This window comes from Filicampus tigris, chromosome 7 (genome assembly GCF_054856515.1).
Source record: "Filicampus tigris isolate MCC_2025a chromosome 7, RoL_Ftig_1.0, whole genome shotgun sequence".
NCBI classification, from domain to species: Eukaryota; Metazoa; Chordata; class Actinopteri; order Syngnathiformes; family Syngnathidae; genus Filicampus; species Filicampus tigris.
In genome coordinates, this window is record NC_141223.1 from 9,139,673 (window position 1) to 9,158,522 (window position 18,850).

Consider the following 18,850-nt stretch of genomic DNA (forward strand, 5'->3'; position numbering starts at 1 on the left):
TGGCTTCCATCATCCACACCTTTCTTTCCTCCAGGTAGGTGGTGAGTAAGCATGAGGGCGGAGCTGCAGAGAGTGGTGGATTTGCTTTGCTATACAGTTGGCTGCCATCAGTGTAGCCATGGAATGGGATTTGATGCAGGCTGACGACAGCCTAACAAACATATGGTGAAGAGAGGGGGGCCAAGGATCCAATCTTGAGGGACCCCACATCACAGGAAGCCAACTGAGCTCCTCGCAGGGAAGGGTACTCGGTTCTTTCAGTAAGATGTGATGTAAACCAGTCCAAGGAAAAGTCAGAGAGTCCAATGGTGGAGTGAAGATGGTGTAGGAGTCTGCGGTGGTCAACCGTATTAAATCCTGTTATGTATGAGGTCCAAAAGAATGAGCAGAGACGGTGAGCCGGTTTAAGCTGTCATCACCAGATCATTTGTGATGCTGACCAGAGTGGTTTCAGTGCTATGACCAGGGCGGTTGCGAAAAACCGGGGCCTTGCCACCAAGGAACTTTTTTAACCACCTCGGTTACTTCAACCCCAGAGATAGGAGAGCCCACCTTTGAGTCTCCGGGCTCTGCTTCCTCAATGGAAGGTGTGTCAGTGGAATTAAGGCGGAGGGAGGCTACCCTCTCGTCCACTGGGGTTAACCCCAATGTACAGGCGCATAGCCGGGGGCAATAATTATGCCCACACCTGCTCGGCAGCTCACACCTTGGGAACCTCCAGGGTGGAAAGGAGTCCAACCCATCTCAAAAGGACTGGTACCAGAGTCCAAGCTGTGTGTGGAGTTGAGCTCGCGCACCAGTTCAGGCTCCTTCCCTGGCAGAGAGGTGACATTCCATGTCCCAAGAGCTAGTTTCTGTAGCCAGGGATTGGACCGCCAAGGTCTCTGCCTTACTGCTGAAGTTTGTTATTTTATTCTATTTTTGATATGCTTGAATAAATAGATTTACACATAGTTTAAACAATATGTAAAGTTTGGCATGAAAAGCCTGCACTGCAGGGAGCAGGGGTAGAGGGGCACAGTAGCTCATTTGGGGGAGCTTTGCCCACGAATGCCCCCGATGACACCGACTGTATTGTATGCATCATTAGATTAACCTTGGCCAACAACTTGTCTACTTGGGTTTCTTCATTATGTTTGATGGAGGTGAAGTTGTATTCTTTTGCAGTGTCTTCCTGTCTATTCACTGCTGCTTTTGTGGGACTCTATGGATTATATACATTGCATACTTAATTGACAAGCTCTACTGAATGTTATATTTGGTTTAGTATTGACTGAATCATTCACAGTGGGTCGCTGCTGAAGAAAAGTGTGACGAGAGCTCTTGTCCGGAAATCACATTATCTGCCTTACAGAGTGTGGCCTTGGCTAAGATTGCAGTGGATGTACAGCCCCCACCACCTCTCCACTCCAACTGGGGTCTTTCCACCTATTCAGAGCACACTTACGTGGTTCATGGGCATGGAGGGTTAATGTTCCCAGTCCATGGGAACTGCTAAAGCTTCAAGTTGGCCTTTCTTTACATTGAGTGAGGCGCAAAGTCAAAATGACCAGCGTTACTGAATTAAATGCATGTTGAGGGCTGTAAACAATGCAGGCTCGGCCTCTCCCGCTCTGCAATCCTCTCAATTGTACGTGCAGGAAGAAGAGCTCTGAAGCCGCTTCCTTATACTTTTTCTACTGTCGGTAGGGAGGCATAGCACTGCACAATGCCACAGCGCCTCCTACCTTCCCAGGAGGTGTGTAACATAAGGATGTGTACATGTGGGGAACGTCTGTGTGTTTTCTCTTTGGCAACCTTTCCAGACCAACATGCTTTGGCGGGCCTGATCTGGCCCCCAGGGCCGCCAGTTGAATTGTAATCCCACTGTCTCAAACTGAATCAGATCGTTCCACTTGAAAATGTACCAGCCTGGAATCGTATTGCACTGCATGTATTGAGAGATGTATTGTATCATCTTTTCTTGGAGAGATTCCCAGCCGTAGTTGCTATACAGCTAAAATACACAAATAATTAGATGGGGTAAATTGAGCCAGTGGCCATTATTTGTGTGTTTTGGGTGTAATTTCAATTTAGACCTGCCATTATGCCCATATTGCTCAACTCACCCCATGGCTACCATATTGAATTTTTTATCCACCACAGCTAATACGGTGCACTTTTATGCTAGCTTTAGCACTCATTTTTGCAGCTGATAGATATCCTAACTTTATGGATAAAACAAATTTAATACTACAGTAGCCGATATATACTTTTAAATGTACTCAATCATGATGAACATTATGATAGAATAAATTTACTTTTATGAGTGAGAAATGCTTTTCAGGCAACGGCTCTTACCTTCACAGGTTCCGCAAAATAGTCTTACCCCTAAACGTTTAGTCACATGCTAAAATTTTTTTTATGGTTTGTCAGGAACACAGGGTGTCTCAATTTGCCCCTATGCTCAATTTACGCCAGTCTCCACTACACACACACACACACACATACACAATTCATACACACTCAGTTATCAAAATAAACCAGGTAAAATGACCCTGTACATATAAGGGCCGTCTTTATACTTTGACTCTCACATCCTTTCTTAGTTGCCTCAGAGAGGAAAAATGCTGACAAAAATGGGGTTTTCCAGGTATACTGTACACAGATTTGTGTTACCGTGGAAACCCTGCAATGTAAGGGTCAGGCTCTACTTAAGTTTCAGCAATCATCTCGACTGTAATGAAAAGCAGCATGTCATAATAACTCGACTCTTTAGACTCCTTGGCAGTCAGTTTTGCTTTATTCATTCCTAATGTTATGCTGTTGAACATAACACTGTTGTTAGAATAGATCCTTGCAAAAGGCTGAGTTGATGAAGTGGTAAGAGACGCACTTTGGGAGGCACTTAGATGTTTTGTTGAAGACACAATGAGTGAGTCATTTGACTGAGTAAGAATTTACGGCACGGACATTGGATTACAGGACACTCCTGAAGATTCCTGTTGACTTTGTTCCCATTGGGGGACCGCTGGCCTTCAGCCCGTGTTATCATGCTGTGAGCAGGACTTCAAGCAAATGTAGTAAGAAAGAAAAGAGGGAGAAACGTCAGTGAGGCAGAAATGCAGTACAGTGAGAGCTGTTTCTGATTGGTGTTATCTTGCAGGAGAGTGAAACATAACAGTCTGAATCACAACATACTGATGTCTTGACACATTTATACTTGGAGCGCTTGATTACAGGTTAATGACACATGGGAGCATGCCACTTATATGCAGCGTTTTTTTTTTTTTATTAACTTGACTTGAATGATGGTACTTGGAGACAGCAAGACATAGAACTTTTCTAAATATTATTAAGTGGAATTGTTTATTAACAGCTTTATTGCTTATTGTTTAATGTTGTACCGCAGTATTTCAGGTAGAAAAAGATATACATCCATCTATTCATCCGCGCTTTGGCAAAATGGCATAAGGATCAAGAATTAAAGCATGCTTTGCCCTATTTTACAAGTCCTGCTAAAATTAGCATGGCAATTATGTCTGGAAATGAGTTACTGCTCAATTGTGCTTATATAATATAAAAAAAAAAGCAAATGGTATCTAACAGTCAATAACATTCCAGACATCCACATTATCAGGATCTCTCAACACAATAATGTTGGCATTAATGTGGCAGGGCAAATCTCTGTTATCTGCAATTTATCTGAACCCAAACACTGGTTACTGATTTTAGTCTTACAATAGCTTGCTTTTCCACAGTCTGCAAATCAATTCCAGTTATGACCATAGTACCATACTACTATATTGATTATCAAATGTATTTTCTTCACTTACAGGCTCTTACGGTTTAGTCATATCTTTACACTTTAGTGCTAGTCCCAGAGTCTATTTTCAATGTGTCATTGCTTAAAAGATACAACATTACTCAAGGGATAGAGATTTTTTTTCCCCTGGATATTGAAAAGTAAAATATCTGAATGGGATTATTTTGCAGCAATACCTCAGTGGGCAGGTAATTCTTCCACTGCACTGTGGCCTGTATTTCTGTTCCAACCATATCCCTTTGTCATCATTAGATGGACGTGTAGCCAATATTGATGGAATCATTGGGTGGTCTACATGTACAAACACCAAAAGTGAGTACACCCCAAGTGAGGGGTGGCCAGTGTGGCTGTGTGCGTGGGTGCATCACTGTTTATCATACCATCCACAGTCAGTGTTTCATGAAATAAAATTCACACATAACCGCAACTATGCCCTCATAATCAAGCAGGAACAAATTGGCACAGAAAATGAAATACTCACTTTAGTGAGATGCTGTACATTTGCTTGCATGTGTATTTTGATATCCGTTCTGAGTTTTACTTTCTGAGTTCACCTGCTGCACATTGCTCATGTGTAATGCTATTTAATTATCGTGAAAAAATACCACAAAACATGGTGGAGTCTTGTATATGTGTGAACAGCAAGAGTGCAAGAGAAAGCATGTCAGCAGTCTACAGTAGTGTAACATGTCTAAAGTTACCCCCTTCTTCATTCCTCCACATTCTGCAATACATCACTGTCAAAGTGCATGTAGGCTGTTTCCAAATAGGTTTTCTTGACAGGACCCATGACTTGACTATAGTACAGAACAGTCATTAATCCTAGTCAAAGGGGTAGACTGGACACGTTCTTGCTGTGTTTCTCAGCGAATCATAGTTGTGACAAACATCTTTTCAAAGAGCAGTTACAGTATTCATTTCTAAATTTAAAAACAATGTATACTGTATATTGCAAAAATGTAATGAACCTTGAAGTCAATTTGATTTCAAAAGAAACATCAGTAAAATTGAGCATCCATTGCTGGATTAAATACATATATCAACACCGGGGTGTACTGAATCTTACAAAAGTTGTAATTTGCCTGTACATATCTGTATAATATCTTACACTTTACACATTATTTTCGAATGGCTGCTGTCACGTGATCGGAAATCAGCTTTAGCAGACAGAATCAAAGTCACGCGAGAATATCACGAGGCACGAGAATGAGAATCAGACGACAGTCTGCAAATGGCGGTAGCAACCAAGTACAACTAAATTTTTAAAAATGTGGTGGCATTAAAAAAAAAGTCAACATGCTAAAATTAAAATTGGCCATACTGATTCGTGATGTACGGCGTACATGTTTGAAACGGTGTTTCCACCTGTACAAATTACATATATATATATATATATATATATATATATATATATATATATATATATATATATATATATATATATATATACGTAATATGTTTTTTATTTTATATATATATATATATATATATATATATATATATATATATATACATATACGTAATATGTTTTTTATTTTATATGTATATATATATATATATATATATATATATATATATATATATATATAGTTTTTTTTTTTTGGACTGGTCCGACTTAGAAGGAAAGAAAATGTGCCAAAATAGCGAGTTAAAACTGCATTACATGAAGTTATGGTCAGAAAAGAAAATCCACGATAGAGTGAATCCTCAGTAACCGAACCACGAATTAGCGAGGGAACACTGTACATTTGTCTATATGTGGTATGTCCCCACATGTACTGTTTTTGTTGTTGTTTTTTCCATCTTCCATGGTGACCGTTGTTGGGCGGAGACTCCGGCTGTGCACCTGCTTCCTATTAAAGTCAGCTGAGTATGTAGGTGCAGTTGAAGCCGTGGCAAGACGCTGAATCTATTCATTGCTCCCCAGCATCGACGTCGTTCTAGACGTCCTTTCTCAGTTTATTCCTAGTCTGTTGTTACTGAATTTCAGTCAGTGATTTTACTGTTTGTCCGGTTATTTATTGAGCACAAGCACTACTGTGTTCTCTTGTACTGTAGGTATATGTGATTGACTGGTTAGTATGTCCACCTCACAGTTCAGAAGTCGTAGGTAAGGATCCGGCCCCGACATTCCTATGTGGAGTTTGCAAGTTCTGCCCGTGCCTGCGTGGGTTTTCTCCGGGTACTCTGGTTTCCTCCCACATTCCAAAAACATGCTCGGTAGGTTAATTGAACACTCTAAATTGCCCCTAGGTGTGATTGTGATTGTGAATGTGAATGTTTGTTTGTCTCTGTGTGCCCTGCAATTGGCTGGCAACCAGTTCAGGGTGTCCCCCGCCTACTGCCCAAAAACAGCTGAGATACCCGGGACCTTCGTGAGAATAAAGCAGTATACCGGTAGATAATGGATGGATGGATGAATGGATGGGTATAGTATATGTATTATGTTTAGAATGGGTGGATCCCATTCAAAGCAGAACTTCAAGGTACCACTGAAATAATATTGTTAACTAGGCTTTTTCTAGCACCTTTCAGTGGACCCAAGAAAGTTAATAATTCAAATGTGGGGCGGCGTGGCTCAAGTAGTCGAGTGGTCATCCACCACCCTGAAGGTTGTGTGTTTGATCCTAAACCCCTGTGACCATGCCGATGTGTCCTTGAGCAAGATACCGACCCCCCCCCCCCCCGACCCCCCCCGAGTTGCTCCTGATGCTGCGTCATCAGTGGGTGAATGAGGAGACAGTGTTAAAGTGCTTTGAGTTCCATCAAGCGTATTTACCATTGAAATCCAAGGAAGCAGCATATGTAGGGTACTCCAATGTTTACATTTGTTGGGCTAGTCTGATCATTAGGTGCTTGCACAGCTCCAACTTATGAGCAAAAAGAGAAAGCGCAACAGCAGGACTTGGTCGGTGAGTCACTTGTGTGAATGCATTTTTATACTCAGATGTCACTGAGTTGCTTTCAACCAAGCAGAAGGTGACTAAACAATGGAATGTGGGATATGTCTTTGCAATTTTGGAATGCTTTTGAATATATTTCTGGCAATATTTCTCACCGGCAAAAGATGATCGAATAATCTAAACTATAATGTCTCAATCTTGAGCATGAGCCAAAATGGAAACCAGTCACTACTTTCAGTTCCAGTAAGTAATCCAGAGAGGAATCTCGCCTGCTTTCAGGACATTTACCAAGACAAACGATCGGGAAGGACTTCCACTCCCTTAAACTCCTCTCACAGGCTGTTCAGCCCATTTCCATCTGGCAGTATGTACTGATGCAAATTCCAACATCACTGGCATGAGCAACAGATTCAAACCCCAAGGCTCTTAGACACTCGACACTCATTAACCCCTCATAAGAAAAACAGGATATTTTAATATGACTTGACTTAGATTCACCTTTTGACGTCAAATAAAAGTGCTTTCAGTCTGTAGCAAAAATAAAGGATTTTTTTGTCACTGTTCCAATACTAAGGGATGGCAATGTTTGTGCATGTATGTGTTTTGGTAGTACTAGTCAGGTGATTCCCTGAAAGAGAATGTTGAAAGCGCAGTAAATGACACTGTATCAACTCAGAATATGAGTATGTCATATCCCTTCAGTGTGTGTTAAGCACCGTGATAAGCAAGTAAGCTACACCAATGGTGAAATTTATTTCAAAATCTGACTCATTGAGGAACACACACACACACACGTTTATGCTATTAAAGACACATGTTGCGAAAACATTAGTGCGGGAGAGAACGACGGTGATCCGGAGATGAGTTCTTTAGACAAACGTGGAGGAGTTTACTCAAGTATTTTTGCATGACTGTGGCGACGTACCAAAGATGAACACAGAAATAAAAGGGGACAAAACAGGTTGCTCGTGTATTGAAGACTATAGAAATTAAACATGCTGAATATACAAGAAAATATTGCCAGGTTAGTTTGTCAGACAGCTGAGGAACTAAATACTGCAAAACTATTGGACATGTTTCAACAAAGATGCGATGAGGGATTGGCAAAAATAGTCAATTACAAATGATAATTATAATAATAGTCTGAGCAGGCCTATTTTGAGTAGAAACTTTTTATTCTTCCGCTCAAACATTATACTTCTTTTTATAGGTGCCAGTCCCACTGCTTGGCTAAAGCTTCCTTCCACAAATTTTGGCCAAATAATCGTAAAAACAATAAATAACTTTGTCCTGGAAATGTCACATATGATAAATGAATCGGATTGCTGCCTTCACTTGTAAAATTTGAGGTGACGCGTTTACTTTTTAAGAGAGTTGAGGACAAATATACCTTTATATATATATAGATATAGGGCTCTGTATTCGTGAATGAATGAATGAATGAATGAATGAATGAATGAATGAAGGACTCCATAATTCACACAAGACAACAGCGTGCATCAAACCTCCTGATATTATATATATATGTATATATTTGAGAGTTTAAATTTGTTGTTACAGCATGATTGGTTTCATGAATTGACTGCATGCTTGTAAAAAGTTATGTATTTGATAAGGTTATAAATTTACCTGTGTGGGGATTTGATTTGGTTTTGGGATTCTGATCAAACCAGAGTTATATCAATTAAACCAAAACAGTGGTACCTTGACTTGCGAGTTTACTTTGTTCCGTGACCAGGTTCGAAACTCTAATAGTTCATTTGTATAAATTCAATATTAATCTGTGCCACCGCCCTTTCCCCGCAAAAATGTTGTTGAATGTTTGTAGTAAAGAAAAAAGGATTACAAAATATAGATACAAAACCATAATAAAAGACAATGTAAAAAATAAACTGGTTATATAATGTGTAATCAAGGCTGAAGCCACAGACACATACACACGCACACAACAGTACTTTTGACTGTTGATGTGTACCTTTTAGGGGTGTGGCTTAATGAGTTTTATCAACAGCCTGGATGGCCATTATCCTTGATTATTTTGGTGTGGGAGTCTCCTCCGGGCTCCTTGCGAGTCTTTACACCATCTTGCTATTCTTTTTCTCCATCAACAGCACTCTTCTACTTTTTTCATCCTGACTAATCTGTTTTTTCTGTTACCGTCTTTTATTGCAGTGAGTCACACTGTGAGACATGAGCCAATGAGTGGTAAAACACCAGCTGAGTTTAGGCTTGTGGTTCTTCATAACATACGAATAATAAAATGAATGAATGAAAAGAAAAGTCACTGGAACAATAAAACTAGTAACAAACTGTAACATGAAATTTTTCAAACCCATAAAACCCTTTTTGCTATGGTTGGAACAACCAACGCGGAAGAATTGGACACAGAAGCAGACTAGGACAGGTTTAGAGGCAACTTATGGGTTGCGGTTCAGTGTGAGGCTGGGTGATGGCTGCTGCACCTTGTCGAGGAAGGAAAAGTAAATAAGCTAAGCTCTTCACTGGAAATACAGGTTTGACAGAGGTTTACGAAACAGAGACGGACGATTTACGGTCGAGGCTAATAATCTAGCAGAGTATAGAACCAGAACCAGGTATTTGACCAGAAGTGGGTGATTAGGTTGCATTGAGCAGATGTGGGAGTACTGGTAGAGCGCTCCAGCAATAGCAAACCAAACCCAGGCCCTGAAACCAAACCTGAAAAGGAGCAAACAAGCAAAAATAAAAAAAAAACAAGACAAATGTTGTCCAATCACCACAGATGCTTCCTGGCAAAGCTCTGACGATCTTCCAAAACTCTCTAACACAGTGCAGGTGTTTACTCAACTACACAACTTACTGGTCCTTACTTACTGGTCCTGAAGCAGTAGGGGTTGGAAGCCATAGCAATTAAGTCATGAAGGGAGACATCCTGCTCCACACGTTGGAAGAGAACTGGTCAAAAATGACATCCGTGACAATGGCATGACGTCGGAAGACATGATTCACAAGCAACTTTCTGGTTTTTGAAAATTGAGTGTATTTTGAGTATTGGAACATAAGATCAGAATTGAAATTTGCAAAACACATTGTACATTCTCCATTTCTCCCTGCTGCAACACACCTGATTTAAATAATCAGATAATCAGCAAGGTCTGCAGAAGATGGATAATGATCTTAATCGTTTGAATCAGGTGGGTGTTGCAGCAGGGAGAGATGGAAAGCAGGCTGGATATGGTCTTGAGGAACAGGATTGAAGACCCCTGGTCTAGATCATAGGTGTCAAACTCTGGTCCTCGAGGGACCATCACTCCCTGCTGCAAGACACCTGATTCAAATTTATTAATTTTTTTCCCTCAAATTTGACATAAGTGTTTTTCAGAGGACACCGACGATATACAGACTGAACAAAAGGGGTCCATTGATCATAACTTCCAATTTGGTCACAAGGTAATTCCTTTCCTCCAAGTAGTACCTGAACCATTAGAACTATTCCCTGTAACCCCACCCAATACAGGCGAGATTCCACTGACAGGTCTGCAAATGAATTTGAATTTTTCAGGTAGGACTTTATTTTACAGTGAACAAACAGACTTTGAAACAAAAGGTGTCGTTGGCTTCAGTCCCTAGCTGTCTATCAAAGGTAAGGCAGCTCTCAACTTGCTATCTGACTCGACTCAACTGGTGACAAAGCAGCAAATCCATGAACAACTCCATTCAGACATGTAGAGGCCCATTTGTCGCGAGGGGCTTCAGGAAACCCTGAACACAAGAGATCAAATCTTGAAAGACAATAACCTCAGAGAATGTTTGAGATAGTTCCTACATACTGTAAAGTGATGTTTCTAGCACACCAATTGCTTTTCTGTCAGTACATTCTAATTATGTATTATTATGTGCTTACTCAAAAGGGAATCTCGTATAAACGTAAATCAATACTTGCAAATGTGAAATGTTACAAAGCGAGCAATATTCCAACTTGACTGTTGACTGAATGAGATTTGCAATAAGAAGACAGAAGCAATGGTTTATTGGGAATCAAATATACAGTGCGAAACAAAAAATATTAATCAATTAATTCGTACTGTATGGTTAAGATGAGACCAGTTTCTCACACAGTATACAAATGGCATGTTAAACAGTGACCAAGAGTTAAATAAGGTAGTGCTTATGTCATTCCTACACTGCTTAGAGCCCACAGTGGGCATATTGCCCTTTAGAGATTGCATTTATACATCCTAAATGACTTTATTGTTTTTCATAAAAAGCAACAATGTAACAGTCGTGTGGTTTAGTTTTGTTATACAAAATTTGGACAAATGCCCTATTATTATTATCTGAAGTTGAATAATGCAAACCCTGAAAAAGATGATCGCATGTAATGTGCAGTTGTGCACATACACATTTTTTGTTGAAAAGCAAAAGATAAATTAAAGACAGTTGACAGCAACAAATAACCTTTAAGTAAGGCCTGTTGGCAATTTTTTCTTTCTTTCTTGAGATTGGATGTACTGTCAAAGCCACAGCTCAATACTTCTCTTTGTCTCTTTGAAAACCTGTAACTATCCTCAATGGAAATGACAGGCTCGCATTATAAATGATGTCTTAGAGGGAGAGGGAGGAGATGTGCCCTTTGCAAGGCAGGTGTAAAGTTGTTTGGATCAAGTAGAGGGCTAATTGATATGAGGTCATTGCGCTCTGAGCAAAACAGCTCAACACTAATGGAACTACCCAACCATGTCGAGTGATGCTATCAGAGGGTTTGAGTGAATAGGGTCTAGGTTTTGAATCTCCACTCGGATCTTTCCCTCTGAATCATGTTTTCTCTTTAATTGTGTCTGGGGCACTCCAGGGCTTCTGTGACAGTTCAAAAGCATGCATGTTAATTGCAGATTCACAATTGCTCATAGGTGTGAATGTGAGAATGAGCTTTGTGTCGGCCCTGTGTGTGATTTGTCACAGTCTGGTGATGTAGACTGCTTTCTAGCTAGCTTTGAGGTGGTACAGAAACTCCAGATCTGAATCTACAACCGGAATTTAACAGTGGCTTCACACATCAAAATTGTGTTTGGGGAAACTACGTATAGGTTCAATAACAAACATGGATGGAGAAAGTAAGCTCAATCATATCCATGTCACAAATTTGTGACCTGTCTATGTAATTTATAAGAAGTGCAACTGCTAATTTGTTGAATTGCATTGAAATGTTAATTAAAAAAAAAAAAATAAAAATAAAAAAATAACAATTCTCACATTGGGCTGCCACAAACAATTATTCTGCTAGTCGCAAGTCAACTATAGCAGTTGCAATTAGTTGACTAATCGGATCATACATAAATCACAGCATATTGCACCAGCAAGCAGCTGCTCTTATACAACCATCATTATCTGAAAGCCTGAATTCGTTAAGCTCTGTACAATCAAAAATAAAGACAATTAAGATTATAGTACATTCAATTTTGATTCAACTTTGCAGCTTGTAGCAGCATTCCTAACATTTATACAGTAAATGATGGTACAAATTAACTGTGGCCTTAACATTTTTAGCTGTAAAAATTTCATATATTTTAAAATGGAACCAAAAACTATGAACGTTTCTATAATACAAAAAGAAGAAGACTTAAAGTAAGTAAAGTAAAATTAAGAAAAAGCACTGTCCTAAAGAAAACACTTGTATTGGTTTTCATGTTTTTATGTACCTTTTATTTATCCAAAATGTTTTGCTTTGCTGAAAAGGGGCGAAGCATGGGCCATCCCGCCCAGTGCTAGTGGGACTTTGGAATTTTACAGCTCAGTTAGCCTCTAGAGCGACTCACTGAGCTGGGTAACCAAAAAATAAGTATCGTAAGCAGCCTCCTCGCCCAAGCACAACTCCATTGGGTCATCTCAACAATGGTGGCATGGAACATGGTCCACTTGGGTTCAATGTCGGTGTCCGGAACGTGGTCGTTCTGTCGGAGGCGGGAGTTGAAACTCACCCTGAGATGGGACTCTGCCAGATGTTCCCAGCAGACCGTCAAAATATGTTTGAGCCTGCCGGGTTGAACAATCATCTTCCCCCACCATCGGAGCCAACACATCACCACGTGGTGATCAATTTACAGGTCCTCCCCTCTTTTCACCCAAGTGCGGCGGCAAGTCCGATGACGCGACCACAAAGTCGATGATGGAACTGTGGCTTAGTGTGTCCTGGTGCCAAGTACACATAGGGACACCCTTATGTTTGAAGTGAACATGGTGTTCGTTTTGGAAAATCTGTGACAAGCACAGAAGTTCAATAACAGAAGACCATTTAGGTTCTGGTCGGGGGCTATTCCTCCCAGTCACGCCCCTCCAGGTCTCACTGTCATTGCCCGTGTGAGCATTGCAGCCCCCCAGCGTAACAATGGCGTCCAAAACTCCAAAAGGGGGTTCTCTGAACTGCTGTTTCTATCATAGGCACATACAATAATAAGGACCTGTCTCACCACCCAAAAATAGGCGGAGGAAGGCTAAAATCTCATCCACCGGGTAAACTCCAACTTGCCACCGAACCACGGGGTGGTATGCCCACACCTGCTTGCTCCTACTATGGGCAACTCCAGACAGAAAGATAGTCCAACTACTCGCAAGAGGACTGTTACCAGAGCCCGGCCACCACCAAGCCATCTACGCACCCAACCCCCTTAGCCCCTCGCCCATGGAAAGGGGGACCCACAATGCTTCTATGCGTTCACCATCAAGCACCACCTTTAGCAAGGGAAAATAATTGAGCCGTTTTATTTTGTTTTATCGGGTCCCTCACCTAGGACCTTTTTGGAACTGGCGATGCTGCCAGTGCCATAAAGCTCCAGACATTAGTTCCTATAAGATCATTGGGACATACAAACACAAACCAGGAGCATACTGTAAATCTTCCAAGAACTATTTCTATTCTTCTATAATTCTAATTCCGTAGTGTTAATTACCTTTGAAAATCCTGATTGGTATAACTTGTCAATATCATTTATCCGAATGACCAACATGACAATATGGCAAAATCCTCGCACATATTTTCCTGCTGGTATTCACACAATTTTGTGTTGCTGGTTGGTGAATGCATTATCCTGCAGTAGTAAAAAAAAAAAAAAAAAAACATATTGGCCATTGTTACATTTTAATAATTTTCCATTGTCAGGGTTCTCAGCAGAGTATGGAAGATCCATATGCAGTTAAAATAAGCTTGGCACCTCCTCCTCATGCTGGTTCCCTGCCTGGTCACAATAGACTTTTAAATTACTGAAGGTCACCAGGGTCAGTTCAATTTCTGTACCAACATAGAGTTATTTAACTGTGTTTTGGTCATGCGTGTATGTGTATTTTTTTCTGGTGTTCAGAAAATGTAAGCGCACATAACATATTCCAGTTTTAAGTCACTTTTCTGGTTGGCCCATGATGTCACACAACATGATGCCAAGGTTGCTAGCAGCACAGTGCTATCATAGCATATGGTGATTTGGATATCATTACGGCATTGCGCATTTTGTAATGTGATGTGTGCTTCACTTGTGTCATAAATTACATTTTTTAAGTTTTCTACTTATTGCTTTGCATGTTTAAAGAACCCAAAGCAGATTCGCGGTCTTAATACCAACCACAAAAGTGCACTAGGCCAATTTAGCTGTTACAGTATATTCCGTCAAATTTAATGACATCACTGTTTTGTCAGTTTTAAATGTGTATGTGTGTGTAATGAGTACAAGTTCCATGGTGCTCCTTGGTGCGTGGTCATCTGTTGGCCTGCTCAGGCTTCATGATTGATGGCTTGCAGAGCAATTGGCAGAGCTTTCCACAGCTGCAGTACACAGTGCCTCAGTGCTGCCAAGGCAAGCACTTGATATTACTCCCTAAAAGGGAGAAATGAAGTAGTATGCTTCTGTAGTCTCACGCAATACAGTGCCTATACATTGACATCAATGTTCTCGTTATAGTAGATCTTAAACACCAAAATGCTATAAATAGATCTGGATTATTTTGAGAGAAAAAAAAAAGACATTTACTACGACCTACACATTTTGACAGGACAGGACCACACTCATGTTAACTTGTTAAAACACTCCATTGGCCCAGTCTGAACATGTTCTTTAATAACAGATGTGGACAAATGCCAGAATTTGTGTTTTCTTTTACAAAATACAACATATTCATACGTTTACGAGTTGTTTATCAGAAAATGCTATAAATACAGACATTGTTATTTTTTTAATTCTTAATCGGGACATGTTTTTAATTTCATTTTATTTGCTCGTTTACAAATAGTTGGGTCTCTGAAGTGCCTGCCCACTGATCAAGTGTGGAAAAAAAAATTAAGTACATTTGAGGTGAACGGCCTATTCCCAAAAATGTTTCTGAAAGCAAGTTGGTCTCATTTTTTGCATAACCTCCTTGCAGTGAGTTTCTTTATCCATGATTTGACAGCCACGCTGGGCGAAGAGCCTTCATTTTCATGTGACAACGGGCCTGTAAAGAAGTACCCAGCATCATGTAAAAAGCCAAAAACTAAGCAGAGCACCATTTTTAGCACAAATTAGTGCTAGATAACAGAGTTTTCATCATTTATTTTAAAATTGCTGATACATATTTCAATGTTTTACACAATGCATTGTGGGTATAAGTGAGTGAAATTATATTTATGGAATGCAACAGAACACTAGCTAAAATTTCAAGGTAGCCTTCTTTGCATGGCTCCAGGGGCGGAGCACAGGCCCATTTTTGTTTGTTGTGTTTTGTTTTTTTTTAATTTTATTGAATATTAAGAATGACATAATTGTGGTTGTCTAAGGAAGATCTGAGCTTCATATTATTCAGTTTGTCAATTTATTTGAATATATGATGAGTCGCGACAGGAGGTTTGTGCTCAGTGAGAGAAATATTCAGGCCCACCCTGATTTTTCCAGGCCTACCCATTAGCCACGTTCTGGCCCCGCCCCTGCATGGCGCAGATCAAAAAGCACACTTCACACATTAAAGATTACATCCTTTAGCTTTTGATTGTTAGCATATTCGACTTTTCCTAATATAGTGAACACAAATATATGTTGCTCCCTTTTTTCATGAGCTGAACTTAGCGGCGTAAAGCTTTTTCTCCACAAAGTTACAATTTCTCTCAAATATTGTCCAGAAATCTGTTTAAATTTGTGTTTGTGTGCACTTCTAATTTGCCAAGATTATCAAGATGCTAATGAGAGTCCATGTTTGGTGCACTGGTGTGCACAATGTGCAGGATGCCCATAATAAAATGCCACTTTTAATATACAACTTCACTGTATTGGAGAGGTTCAGGAGGGCTAAAAGTATCTGGCAGGACCAACATTTGCCTGACGTCAGTCCAACAAATCTACTTCGCATAGAGACGATCAGATTGTTGATTGTGGCTCAGTGGAATGTTGGCTCACTCCTCTTCAATGGCTGTGCGAAGTTGCTGCATATTGGCAGCAACGGGAGCACACGTCATATATGCTGATCCAGAGCCTCCTAAACATATTCACAGGCTGACACGTATAAGTATGCAGGCCATGTAAGAACTGGGTTGTTTTCAGCAAGGAATAGTTCACATTGTTGCAACATTTGGTCGTGTATTATCATGCACTTGCCTATACCATACCACACTGTACAGTGAGTGTACACTTCTACTTTCTATACTTTCTATATGGCTTCACAATGCAATCACAATTACAATGTATCTTTAAATTCATACCTCTCTGACAGTGTCGACCAAAATTGAACAATTTGAGGTTTGTAAAGCTCTTTTGTATTGGATTTCAAGAGATTTTGCAAGTGGTCATAATGTTGTGGCTAGCCGTTGTGAGGCGGAGGGTAAACGTAAACCTAAGATTTAAGATTTGGGATATTGAGCTAGTTGGGTGAAGTCCTTTCCAAGAAGTTGCTAATATATATTAATCCTGCCAGCTCAGTGAGTCAGTGGAACAGTTATTACATAAGTATGGCTTTGAAAGTCAAGCCATATATATGACATGGCTTCAGTAAATCAGATTAGGATTTCATATCCAGCATGTGGAGGTTCCAAAATATCCTTATCATCATTAAGTGCAATGCAGTCGTAACTGTGAGCGGGTATCACCGCTCAGGATAAATCCTTCCTCTGCTGTTCTATAAAACATTTCTTTACTTCAGGTAATGATGTTACTTTTAATCCCATGATTTGTGTGTGATCTTCAAGTAACATACAGGCAATATTGTTTCCCTGAATCAGACATTGATGGCGTCAAGATTACCCACAGTGAGTTATGAGCCTTCACTTTCTTCAAACGCGTAATGGGCTTTGCACTCTCATGGCTCTTTTTCGAAATGTGTATTTATTTATTAGTGTATCTTGAGCAATAGGAGGCTGCAAAATCAGGATGGCCACAGTTAGACACCAGAATGAATTCATTTGCAAATGCACGGGCAAAAGAATTGGACCAGACGTATCGTCTTATTATCATTTCTCCAGTCAATTACTCATGATGATCACCACCTTGCATTTGATATGAAGTTATTTGGGAAATCTGCCATAATACAGTGTCATATCACAACTTGATGGTGTACATAAACCACAGTGGATTCGAGTGCAGTCAGATTAACGGCCAGGACGGGACAACTTTAACTTCTTGCATATAAGCAAACATATTTAAAGAATCCATCCATTATCCATCCATTATCTGTACCGCTTATCCTCACAAGGGTCGCGGGGCGTGCTGGAGCCTATCCCAGCCGTCTATGGGCAGTAGGCGGGGGACACCCTGAATTGGTTGCCAGCCAATCGCAGGGCACACAGAGACAAACATCCGCACTCACAATCACACCTAGGGGCAATTTAGAGTGTCCAATCAACTTACCATGCATGTTTTTGGAATGTGGGAGGAAACCGGAGTACCCGGAGAAAACCCACGCAGGCACGGGGAGAACATGCAAACTCCACACAGGGAGGCCGGAGCCGGGATCGAACCCACGACCTCTGAACTGTGAGGCGGACGTGCTAACCAGTCGTACCCCGTGCCGCCCATATTTAAAGAATAGGTAGTAAATCAGGAAACGTTGGATTCTGACAAGCAATAAAATAATGTAACTTCTATAAGGCATAAAGGCTAAAACAAGTAGCAAACCGGCAACATGAGAGATGAACTCATCTCACATTGATTAGGTGGCTAAATAATGAGAGCTGAACATGTAATGGAATGCTGCTGTGAACTCCCTGCAGTCAGAGTTGGCCACTCTCTATATAACATCACAATAACAAGATCCAGGGTGGGCTCGGCGTGCTTAGTCACCATTCCATGCATCAAACATAGCTTGCTTGGTCCAACACATCTCTGAGGTTTTGTGAATTACAAATCCAATGGGCATGGCACACACAGCTTGTAACATTTACACCAGAGTCATTAAAGTGTGTCAGGGTCTGACTTTGTAATTTAGTCAATATCAAGATCATCACGCCAACGCGTGCTTAGCATGCGAGAGGTAAACTGCAGCAGTACTTGACAGATGACATAGCGTTGATGGTGTGCTCACCAATAGAAAACCGTGTCCCACGAGTGTTGAAAAATACTAACCACTATTGTCAGATCTGGCCGATATTTGAACAGAAAGAATGACTCACAGCGACTCTCTGCGCCATGGAAACCTGTTCACAGCCTGGTCCCTCACTCAAATCAGTCCCCCAAGCAACAACAGCTCACTATTGTTCCTCGACGCAGCCGTCGAAGCCTCGCCCCAAAAAATAAATTAAAGATGAACTACGGACAAAAGACGGATTAAATACATGGACGTCTGACTATGCTTAGTCCGTCTATTTTAAAATTGTTCCTGTCATTCGTCAACCCTCAGCAAGTCATGCGTCCGTCATAGGCAGATCGACAGATAGATATTGCCTTTGTGGAATAAGAGTTAATCCACCCGTTTTTAGCCATCCCTGGTTGGAGGACATTTTGTCACTTCTGTCGACTGAAAATGGCATCACAACTGCTCAGGGCCAAGGGTGATGACCAATCACGGCTGACCTGTTCCCTGAAGCTGAGCCCTGATTGGTTCTTACCTGAGCCTGAGTAGTTGTGATGTCACTTTCAGTCGACAGAAGTGACAAAGTGGCTGCCCCTTGAGATGGCTAAAAACGGATGGATTTTGCTGCTTAACTCGTATTTCACAA